Source organism: Poecilia formosa, unplaced genomic scaffold (genome assembly GCF_000485575.1).
Source record: "Poecilia formosa unplaced genomic scaffold, Poecilia_formosa-5.1.2 Scaffold89, whole genome shotgun sequence".
Classification (NCBI taxonomy): Eukaryota; Metazoa; Chordata; class Actinopteri; order Cyprinodontiformes; family Poeciliidae; genus Poecilia; species Poecilia formosa.
The window spans coordinates 198661-211323 of record NW_006800028.1 but is presented as its reverse complement, the minus strand read 5'-3'; positions in this window follow the sequence as shown (position 1 = coordinate 211323).

The window sequence follows — 12663 nt, the reverse complement described above, 5'->3', positions numbered from 1 at the left end:
AATGAACACAGTTAACAATTATACACCATAATACTAACACAACTGGGACGGTGGTAACACATGAATCTCACACTTACTTACACTGTTGGTAAAAGATCTGTAAAAAGGCTTAAAATGATCAAGAATTACAGTAGGATCAGCAGCATTATTAAAACTGGAACTGTTTGAAAAATTCACCATCTACAGCTCTGGAAAAAATTAAGCGACATTGAATCCTGTTTAAAACCTCCTGGTTATTCCATCAAATATTGATTTCTGAACTCTTCCTGAGTTAAAACATTAGTATTGTTGTTTCTAAATGAATATTAACTAGTTTTCATTACATTATTTGGGGTCTGAAAGCACTGCATCTTTTTTATTTTTTGCAAATAAATACAAAATGTTTGCCTGGAATTTTGGAGACATGTTAATATCTCATTTAACAAAAGAACAAAGTTCCTTTTCCTCAAACATTTACCTATAAAGAGTAAAATAAGAAAAACTGATCATTTCTTCTTCTCTTCTTTTTTTTTCCTGAGCTGTATTTTAGTACGTTAAAACTAATTATTCTTATTATTTCTAACAAAATCATCTGTTTTTGTTGGATATGCAACAATTCCTACAATAAAACTCAACGGTGATTAAAGAAAGACAGACTGACAATTATCTTGCCACCTTACAAAATCAATAGGATTTTAAATGAGGAACATTTGTTAACAACGTTACACGTTAAATGTTTTCTAAATGATCCAATATAAGATTAAGAGTTTCTGACCTGGCAAAAATGGAGTTTGACAAAGTATTTACAGTTTTAGCGCCACCAGGTATGGTTTTAACTTTTTAAACAAAAATTGTTCTTAACACGGAATTACTGTCCAACCTTGAATCAGCATGGAGTGTTATGTATCTGCATGTGGCGATTTACAGTAGACATACGAGACAGCGGGGTTTTAAATGTCACACTAGTTCTGGTAGTTATTCACAAATTTTGTAATTTAATTGAACTCTCAGCACCACAGGATCTGGAGTTTCACTTCATGAAGAGTCCCAGAAGTCGCGGCGTAATTACATTCCCACTAGGCGGGGCTCTGGAGCCGAGGTTACATCACACATTACAGAGTTGATTTAAACCCACATTCAAGAAGCCAACTGCTTACCCATCATATTCCTTCACCTTGTTAATCCTTAACCAGTGAATTAACCCTCATTACCATGGCTGGAATATAGATGAATGCTCTTTCTCTCTCACCTCTGAATCTTCTCCCCCTTCATTCTGTTCTTACCCACCATCTAGTTTTCTGTGATGGGGAACGTCTGGGGTCAGTGATTCTGTCCTGTGTCGCCCGTGACAGTTCCTCCTGCATTCAGATTGTTCTGACCTTAGATCAGTGCTGTCAGCTGACCGTTAAAGCGCTTAAACCCAAACCCATCGAGAATCCAGCTGCTCCCTTCAGAATGAAGATTGCCTCATGTCTCTCTGCTTATTTGCCTCTTTTGTATCACAGTGAGTAGTGAAACTAAAAGACGACTATGAACAAAACCTTGCAGAAGGATGTCAGGTATTCTTAGATGAGGCTGTGAATAGGCGACGGTGGAGTTCGCCCCGGAATCGACGGGTTGCTGGTTCAATCCCCGCTCCACCCGCCTCTGTTGTGTTTTTTTTGGAATCCTCCAACATTTTGCCCCAGGGCAGCTGTGGCTGCTGTCCAGTAGCTTGCCACCATCAGTGTGTGTGTGAATGGGTGAATGACTGACGAGTGTGAAATTCTTCTGGGTCTTCTGGACTTGATAAAGTGCTGTACAAAGCATGAAAAGAATTGTACATAAAGCTCTACTTTGTGAAATCGAAGTATCTGGTTATAAAAAGAAAAATGAAAGGATACGAATACTTTTATAAGTACTGTATGCCAGATCATAGAGATCAGCTCATTGCTAAAAACCTTTGAGGGTAATTTCTTAGATTACATATGCAAGACAAGATCTCATTTGTATATAAGACAATCCAAATTGCTTAAAAGAACATAAAATGAAAGTCAGAAGGAAAATAACCAAACATAAAAGCATCGCAAAGAGACCGAAAACATAATTGAAATGTCTGTAATACATTTTCATATAATTTTTTCTCTGCCTTTTCTTGTGAGCTTCCTTTGAGAGATGCTTTGCCCGTGTTCGTGCATTCAGATGAACATCCGGCCTTATTGTGTGTGACCTCCGTCTCTCTGGCTGTTTGCTGTCTCGGATAACATTTTGACATTCCGGTCTCTTCTCTCAGACGCTGCGATTCCTTGGGCCGAGGGTGGATGGGGGGCCCAATGATAAGGCTTCACTCACAATTAGCAGGCAGGAGCAGGGAGGCGAGAGGGGGAAATTGAACTGTCAGGAGAGAGAAGAGAAGAGAGGAGGACTGCAAAAAGAGAAGAGGGTGGGATAGAGGGGAAAAAGAGGAGGGGGTGACCCCATCCTGCAAAATGGAGTCCGTCATAATTTGTTCATTTGGTGCCCATCAGGCTCTACCGTCCCTCTCTAACGCTGCTCTCCTGACCTTCCTCCTTCTGTGTCCCCCTCGCTTGTCCCACTTTTCTCCTTTCTGCTAATGTCGCCGCTGCTTTCCCTCCTTATTGATGTAATTGTTCTCGCTGCACTTCTGCCAGACTCACACTGCGGCTATTAGCAGCATTATTCTTATTAAATGCATAAATTGGTGATTTAAGTAAAAACAAAATTGCCAAGAGGCTCTGAGAGCGGGGAGTTAAGAGAAAATGAGCTAAAAAGACCAAGGTCGGTACCTGCCCTGCCTCTCCAAACAACCCGCAAGATGTTAATGCTAATGTTAAATAAGCAGAGGCTTTTAGCAGCTCTGTATTTAAATGTCAAACGCTGATGAGCCCTAATGAGATAATACTGCTCAGAGCAATTAGCCTGTTAGATGCAGATGGCTATTCACAAAAACACACAGTCTTATGCATGCACACTGTTGGTTTATGCATGCATGCTCATTCTGTATATTAATATATGAAAACACTTTGTAACAGCCATCTTCAAGGGAAGATTTGAAGGCCAGACATTTAAAGGAAATTGTATCAGTTTCGTCCCTCACAATGCTGTCTATTATGCAAACTTAAACTGAGAGAAAAAGATAAATAAGTACATTTAGATCTATCATTTTCTAATAACCATTTTAAAGATCTGTTTGACAAAAGTAGACAGCAACTTGAACAATAGTATCTATAGAAAAGGTGAACCAGCAGTTATTGCTGAAAGTAAAAAAAAAAAAAAATGAGCCAGGTAAAATCACTATTCCTTTCCATAGACTATTGTAAAAGAAATGCTATTCGCAGTTATTTCCCCTTCTGCCTGTAGAAAAATTACCAGTATGTTTGAATCTCTTTTTAATCTCACAATTTGCATGAATTTATTTTCATTTGAAGCATTTTTTTTTATTCATCTGAATTATTCCTGTAGGTTTGAAGTCGGGTTTTTAGTTAGTCTGCTTCTTCCACTCTAAATCCATTTTTGAGATGTTTTGACGGCCCTGTTGGAACATCATATTTTGTGCAAATGACCGTGTTTGTGTATATTTTGATGCAACGCTAGGCTACAGAAAACCCATAATAAAGTCAAAGCCATTTGTTCTAAAAGGCTAAAAATGAAATTACTCGAATCTAACGTCCATCGATGTGGAAGAAAATTTAAAACACCACACACTTTTCATTTCTTTGTTGAGAAATTTTTTTTCTAAATTGACACTTTGATTTTCCAAGGCATAAAATAATTGAATTTAACTATTGTTTATAAACAGAACAAGAATATATGTATGCATTGCATTCGTAATTATTTTAAATGAAATTTTTTAGAGGTCAAAGTGCAAGTTCCTGTCTGCGTCATGGAGGAGCAGCAAACAGGAGGCTGGATGTGCAGTGTGGTAGCTTGGGCAGAAAATGTTTTAATTTGATTTCTGTTAAACTGAAACAGAGAACATGAGTGATGAAGTGTTGTTGTGTGCTTGTTTGTCACTCTAACAAACCAGAAATAGTGCTATTATTTCAGTGTATGATAGCTTACCCTTACTCCACCAAAGACACATGCTGACGGCATTGATGTTTTGTTAGATTTTATTTAGACAAGAAATATCAAGGTGATTTAATAGCATGACTACACATCTAGTAAAAATATGAAGAGAAATAACTTTAAAAAAATCCTACAAATTCGCATGTCGTTAAAAAACATGAACATATATTATTTTCTGTCAACTCTGTATTATTCTCTTCATAAATTGTGGAACTGATCTTGTTTGATCTCATGAAATATGACTGCTGATCAAATAAAAATAAATCCTTTAACAACCTCTTGCTTGTAGTTATCATTTTTACATTCATGTAGGCACGTTGGCTCAAAGCAGACTGTAGAAGATAAAGAAATGCTTTAAAATCCCAGTTGTGAAAGCAGGTATGTAGTTTCCTTGTGGTGGATATAAATGGGTCACTATTAAACATCCCGTTTTATTTCATATCTGAAAAGGTTGGACAGGAAAAGACCAGGAGCACAAAGGCTCGGAAATGGCCAGACAGATTGGACTTGCTTTGCACATTTTTCGTCAGATGTTGCTGAAGTAAAAATCTAATTTTGATTAAAATAATTAAAAAATAAAGCAGTTCCATTTTCCAAAGGAAGCTTTGTTGGTTTTGGTATTAGGTAAAGATTGAATCAAGCAGAAACTGCTGATAAGTTGGAAGGTTTTCCTCTTTTATTGCAGTGGCTACCTGAATCTTTCGCACTGTGGAAATATGTGTGTGAATCGCTTTATGTCAGCAAAAGTGTGTGTGTGTGTGTGTGTGTGTGTGTGTGTGTGTGTGTGTGTGTGTGTGTGTGTGTGTGAGACAGAGAGGATACAGGTGTTGTTAGCAAGCTCTGAANGTGTGTGTGTGTGTGTGTGTGTGTGTGTGTGTGTGTGTGTGTGTGTGTGTGTGTGAGACAGAGAGGATACAGGTGTTGTTAGCAAGCTCTGAAGGTGACTGCTGGTCTCATCCATCAAACAGGCTTTCCTCAGGCCGATCCCTAATGGATCCCCTCAATCAGAGCCGCTCACTGTCAGTCGCAGTGCAACAAAATGAGAAATCAGGCAACTGGTCGCACAGCCAAGGTTGGGATTCATATAAAGGGGACAAAGTGATAAAGACCAGTTCGTGTCCAGCCTGTTGATTAGTATTGAGTGATCTCAGCCTTCCAGCCAGTCATGACGAGAAGCAGAACATCAATCTGGACAAAGCCACTTCTTTACCAACTATAATTCAGAGGTCCGTTCGCTGCATCCGTGGCTGTAAACCCGACCCCAGTGTGAGAGGATGTGTGCACTCTGGTGGGCACTTAATCTTCCAAATCAACTAATTCAGTATAATTTCATAACTTGCTGAATCTAATTTGACAACCTGCTACTGACTGATTTTCCAGAGGTTTTGATTTCATTTTGTGTAATTTGCAGCAGTAATGGAAATGGAAATGGTTAATGGGCTCAATCCTGTTGGTGGTTTAAAAAAGTAGCCCCAGGCTAATGCGGTTATCAAGTGTTGACACACTTCACTTTTCCACAGGCCATTAAAATCTTCAAACAGAGGACACTTACTTTATTCTTCTTTGTCCAGGGCTCCTTAAACGTATTAATGCTGGCTGTGTCTTCCCTCCAAGGTGATTTGATTTGAGAGGATAATATACTGAAAGCCTTCTGTTTGTCTCTTTCTACGCAGACTCCCTGCTTTAAAAGCCCAAAGCTGAATGACTGAAAAATGTCTATATTTGATATTAAAGTCTAACAAAACTGTGTACCACAAGTTCAACTCTGAGCCTAAAATGAAAAGAGCTTGAATGCCCTCAGTTCTTGAAATGGTTTTATTCTCTTACATGACTTTAGTTGGCTATTAAATAAAGAGGTGGAGATGTGAAGTATGGCGGTCCAGAATAATGTTTAATACCTTTTTTTCTCCTTCAGGTTTTGTAGATTAAGTTGCAGTTTCAACTATAAAAAAAACACAAGTTCACAAACCTAAGTTTCCTTAAACATCCAGAGGAAAAAAGTTTGTATTTTAGTAATTTTTAGTTCATTTTAATGGACTGTATTTTGAGAATCCTCAGATGAAATATAATGAGGTTTTGTTCATTTTCAGCATTCCCAATGAACAGAAAGAATGAAATGGTAATGATTTCCCTCCATCTAAAATGATGAATGTTTCCAACAGTGATTACAGCAGATGTTTCAAAATAAGAAGTACAAATAAACAAAAAAATATTCATTATTCAATGTAGAAAATATTGGTGCATTCGTCCAATGGGTTGCTGGTTCCAATGCCTGCTCTGTGTTACCAAATATTTTACTGTCTCACTCGTTGTGTCCTTGGGAAAGACATTTCACCTGCCTTTAACGCAGGTGAAATGCCAGCTTCGCTTGTCTGCACCACCATCGGTGTGTGAATGTGTGTGTGAATGGGTGAATAATTGAACTTAGCGTGAAGCACTTTGGAGTCTACACCGGATGAAGCCCTCTGCACATACAGGCCACTTAGATGAGATAATATATAAATGAAACAACAAACTTAAATTTGTTAAATTCCTGTTTCAAAATATTCTTACTCAACTCATTTATTGGTTTATTATTTTTTCAAACTGAAGATATGCATAAAAGTTACATGAGTTTTTCCATAAATCCTCAGAAATAAGTCATATCTGTCAACATCAATTTGTTTTCAAATACAATTTACAATTTTACAATTTTAACCAGTGGATGTATAAGTGGTAATTTACACTAGGTTTTTAAAAATTAAAAATAAAGGGTGGAATCTCGGGGTAGGTTGAAATGCTAACAAGAGTTTTCACAAACTCTGTCATCAGCTTCAAACAGTCTCAGAAAATCAAACAAAAAACGTGAAATAATGTGAAAATAAAATATTTTTTACATTAACCCTGAGCTAATATTGTAACTCGGCGCTTATTAACTATCACAGAGACTAATATTAATATTGGGAGTGTAGAAGTCCAGATGGAAATGGTATCGATTCAGAGGCCTGTACATAGTCGTACACACAGCGATGGTGGGCTTAGCCATCACTATAAGTCAGCGTCTCACTGGGAACACCAGCGAGGTTCGAGCTTCTGCCAGAGATTAATCATCCCTGTATTATAGTTTCAGGTCTATACAAACAGAACCTACTCTTCTCAGTTCAGAGGTGTCATGCTGCATATGGACTGAAAGTGGACCAAAGTGGAAGATGGAATCTAGGTGAATAATGATGAAATAATGTTTTAATAAATGGTAAATAGTCCTAAAAAAGCTTATAAAAAGCTGGAACACGAAGGGAATGAGGGAGCGAACATACACTGGGAACATGAAGCAAACAGATCAACAGAATGATTTAGTGGAGAATAAAGAAAACAGGGAGCTTATATGAACACAGAGGAGGGAATAAAAATAACAAAGATTACAGGTAAAGCAGGTGGGGACAAATAAGGAAATGAGCAACAGCTGGGAAGGAGCGCAGACTGGTAGGCTGAGGTTAAATAAAAAAAAAAAAAAAACAATTAATGGGAAAATAAACTTTAACTGTAAAAAAACAACTAATCTAATAAATCAAACCCACAATACAAACAATGAGAATGACTAAACTAACAAAAGGATTAAACTAAAATGGCAAGATATAAGAAAACAAAAATTAAGAAACTATCAGAGAACTAAAAGTCAACACAACAAAAGATCATAACAAAAGGATTTAGCTTAACTGCAGTTCTAGAGTAAAATATGATAGACTGCAACATGTATCACATAAGAATTCAAAGCAATATTCATGCTTTTAAATGTTAAAAACATTACCTCTAACTTTACAAAAGAGAACTAAAACTCTGAAGTTGTACCGTTGTTTTGCCTTTCTGTAATGGTCCTCTGACTAAAGCTTAAGAAAGCTCTACAGTCCATGATTATCATACAGATAGGATCATATCCCATTGATTTTATGTAGATGATCACCTTTCTGTGTATGCAGGCCTGATAGTGGTAGTAATTTACAGAAGAAAATCAATTACCCTTCCCGTCTGCAGAAGTAATTGTTTATTATTTTCCTATTAACCAAACTGCGTTGATCAATGTTATGGAAAGATTGCCCATGAATACTATCAACATAAATAGATTTGCCTTCGACATTAGTACTGGCTTTCCTTTAATGACCTGGACAATGTCAAACCAATGCCACAAGCTCACATTTAAATGCTGGCTTCATAAGATTAATTTATGTTACAGAGTGTATGCACATTTTTTTGTACTTCTGTTTTTACCTGTGAACATTTAAACCCCCCTTTAGGTCTTGAATGTACCTTTAATCTGTATTCAACACCTACAGCAGACAGTCCATGAAAATTTGATGCTATGATAAAGGAAGTGCATCCAAGGTGCTAAACTTAGGATGGTGGATCGACACTGTTGTTGTCTTACAAATATGTTGCTGATTTGAATCGTCAGTGGTTCCCCTGGCTCTGTCTGCAGCCTCTCTGCTTGTATCAGTGTGGATTGATCTAGACACAAACTAATCACTATTACTCACTGAAGTAATTGGCCCAGCCCAGATCACAGAGTCGCAACCGATCGACTGATCCAGGGATCAATTCTCTGATCAAAGGAGAGAGGTGTAGAGAGACGGGATGGAGAGGCAGGAGGGATGTTTTGTAATGTGGCTGATCAATCTGGGAGAGCATCACACTCTCTGGGTGTGTTCTTGACCACTCATCACATTCACTGTGCGATCCTCCTAAACTGTGCAGTAGGCCACTTTCATAGGCACGTCTGCATTTATAAGACTGTTGGTTTTGTTTTTTCAAACACTTGCACTCTTTGCTTAGATATCGGCACAAGAGACAAACACTTTCCCAGGTGACACAGTAACACAGACTGACAAAGACAACTTGACATTTTGATGAAAAGTGAAGCAGGTAAATGTTCTGTGCTGCTTCTGTTGGACCTTTTGATACAGTCCACCATTCAATCATGGTCGATAGGCTGAGGCGCTGCGCCGGGACATCAGGATTTTCTGTGATTCTGTTCTTATTTATCTCAGTTTTCATGGCTGCATCACTGAAACTGGAATATTTATGTTCAAGATGAGGGATGAAGTCCTTGGGCTTTAGAAAATCTTCTGTTAGAAGATAACACTTAACTCAAGTTTTAGATAACATCATGTCATGTTTCTATCATTTAAGAACTATTGTTAACCTTTGCTCCGTTGCCTTTTGTGCTGAACTGGATATGTCAAATCAATATACAATTTGTATTGTCACATCTGGATTACATTAAGACCCCTTTTAAACATGTCTGACCAAAACCTGAAAAGTGCTGCATAAATGAAGCTTTACTTACAAAGATGCACAAGAGCTGAGTTTTCAAGTTTGTCAGCATTTGCAAGTACAGGTGTTTCCCTGTCACCCAGTGTTGTCTTCAAATGATAAAACAGCAGAGGGAAGACAAAGACTCGTGCAATTAGAAGGCATGTTGTGAGCAATCTACAAAGATTGCATGTGAAATTCATTACTGGTGCAAAAGTGGTGTGAACTGCCCTCTGTGAATGAAGTTTCTGCAATTTCTACTGGATGTCATCATGGAGAATGTCAGAGAGCAGAGTTGCCATTTTAAAAAAAAGATAAAGTTGAAAGTTGTTTACACTTAATCATCAGAGACAATATTTCATAGTAAAATATATTGGGCTGGGACAATCAGTTGTTGGCTTATCCTCATCATTTGCTTTTGCTGCTTCTCTCTGGTCATGTGTTTAGAAAGCCAGGCAGAGAGACGTCGGCGTTGAGGATGTGATTTTTGTCTACGATGATTGATGGAATAGACGGTTTGAACTTGGTCCTGCTCTCTGCTCCTCGGTTCTGCTCTGCAGTGAAGAAGCTCCTGTTTCAACCCCTGTGGGATTTGGGGCTCTTGGTTCAGGCATGATTTATTGTTACTTACTGTTACTTCAAAACTGAAGTAAGAGTAAGATCATTTGCAGATAGCTGTATTCAAATTTATTACTTTTACTTTATTGTATTTCGTTGTTAAGTCATCCAAAATATTTCGCCATGCTATTGACTGAAAAGTATCTTGATTTTTTAATTTTTCAGAATTTGTATCCAATAAAAGACTAAAAACAATAAATAACAGGGGAGAGGGTGAGCAGTTAACTGTTCAGTAAAGCTGCATCACATTGCAGTGAATGGATGACAAATATTCTCTTTGTGTGATGAAATTCTTCCCTTGCTGCTTCTTCCTGTTCAACCCACTTCAGGAAAAAGCAGGAGGTCCTAAGCATTTCATCCTTTCAGTGTTTTTGCAACCCTTGGCCCTCCTCTCCTGCACCATGCTTATTCCTTAACCCACCAGAGCCCATTTCTCTTTCATCCGCGCTGGCCGTCCTCCCGCTTTTAGGAGGTTCCTGTTCGGCCAGACAGAACGCTGAGCACAGTTCCGGAGCGCAGGCCTCCTCTCAACATTTTCATCTCGCCATCTCCCCCGACGCTGCCCCTTTCTCACTATGTCCTCTCCTCTGTCTCCCTCCCCTTCTCACCTCCATACTTTTTTTTTCTCTCTCTCTCTTTCTTTCCCCCCCTATCTGCTTCCCTTTTCTTTCCCCCTCTCTGTTTCTCTCTCACTGTGGTTGTTGATTGGGTGTCTGAGTGCTTGTGGCAGCTGTGTGTTTGTGTGTAATAGAGCAGAGAGGTTAGTCTGAATACAGCGATGGGAGAATTTGTTTATGTGAGAGATGCATAGATGGAGACAGGTCTCCAGACGCTGCGGGCTCTCTCCTGCTGTCATCCTGCATTCAGGCCCTGACAGGAGATCTGAGATGGGCAAATATGCCAGACGCTCTGCCCAAATCCCAGAGCTGCATCCCGCAATCCAACCGATGTGTGTTAGTGTTTATTCATATTTGACAGAATGATTCTGTGTGTGTGTGTGTGTGTGTGTGTGTGTGCGTGCGTGCGTGCGTGTGTGTGTGTGAGAGAGCTTGCAGGATGGCATACTTGATCAGATTCCCCTGCCACATACTGGGTCCAGAGTCCATTACCACCGAACGACAGAGGGGAGAAACTCGACCAAGTCTTTTCTTTTTATCCCATCCCAGTGATCTCTTTCTCTTTCTCTGATATGTTAAGCCTGTTCAGCAGGGCAAAGATTTGCCTGTGTCCACCTCAAGCAGCTCATTTGGTATTTTTATTCCTATCTATTTGGACTTGCAGTTGCATTTGTATCCGAGTGTTTGCTGCAGTTTGTCTGAGTTAGACTTGTCACTTCGGCCTCAGGTCTTCTGGGACTCTTCGCTTTGTCTTTCTGTCTCCGAGTTATGTTGCCGTGTTTTATTTAAATCAAGCGCTTCAATTGAATAACCTTCACGGAGGAGTTTCTTGGCTCTTCAAAGCCAGCACAACGTCTTGTTTGTTGCACATCTGAGCGTGGCCCTCCACCAAGCTAATGTGGTGAAATAATACGCTGAGCACAGAGGTGAGATCCTAAACAACAATTAATGAAGACTAAATCTGGAGTGTGCTCTAAGGCTGCTGCTCCTATTAAACCCCTTGCCTCCATCGATGCAGCTTGGGCAAAACGCGAAGGCTGCATTCTAAAGAGAGCGCATCCAGTCGGCATGTTGTGGCCTTTTAACTGCCTTCAGCAATCACATTTGATGCTCCTTAATTATCCAACGCTTTCCCCCCACCTTTTTTGCCGCGCTGCCTTCTTTCCTCTCAGCCGCAGAGACGGTGCATTTGCTTACCGCTCTGCCTTGCCTAAGTGTTCGCCTGCATGTAAATTAATCTTGATTCACTTTACCCTGCCCTGCTGAGTGCAACAAATTACCCTATAGCAATGAAACAGCACAAGTGAAAAAAAGCCAAATCGCTGCTCTTGATAGGCTGTTGCTTCCGTGCTTTATGCCATTACATTAGGGTTACATAATGAATACTCTCATGTGAAAGGAGTGTGTTGTGGGTTTTTAATTCATCATGAATAGGCAAGGTTTGTGCATAGTGTCCCTCACACTCTGTTTTCTCTGCAAGAGGTTTTTAAAGTTCACCCACATTGTCCCCGACAAGTCAGCATCCATCATTCCATTTACAGGAGCCTGACAAAATTAGCTGCCTTTATACCACAGCCGGGCTAATTGGCGGAGGAAGAAAAACACGCCTTTGACACAAGCACTGCCAACACATTCACTTGCAGTGCCACTTGTCTCTCTCTGAACGTTAATGTGGAATAGGTTTAGGTTTTAATTCACCAGGACAAAATTGGCTGCAACTCAAGTGCTTCATTTTTCTGCCCTCCCGAGCGCTCCTGGAAAATTTCCCAGCTGACCTTTATTGCTTTTAAACAACAATTTTATGTTCTTTTTTTTCCCTTCGTCTTTTTAAACTCTTGTCCACTTAGCACTTTCTTTCTTATGTAGTGAGATTGTGCCACTTAAGAAATCAGACCTTGTTATTTTTCATCGGGATTTAAGATAGTTTTGATTTGAAGCATTTGATCGTGACACATTAGTCAAATATTCTGCTGCATATGATATAACCTTGACTATTGACAAAGCAAGGACACTTACTGTGGGTATGCTCTTGTGTAGCTGTGTGTGTTTATGAGTGTAAATCAATGATGGTGAATGGGAGGAACCCCTCTGCAAA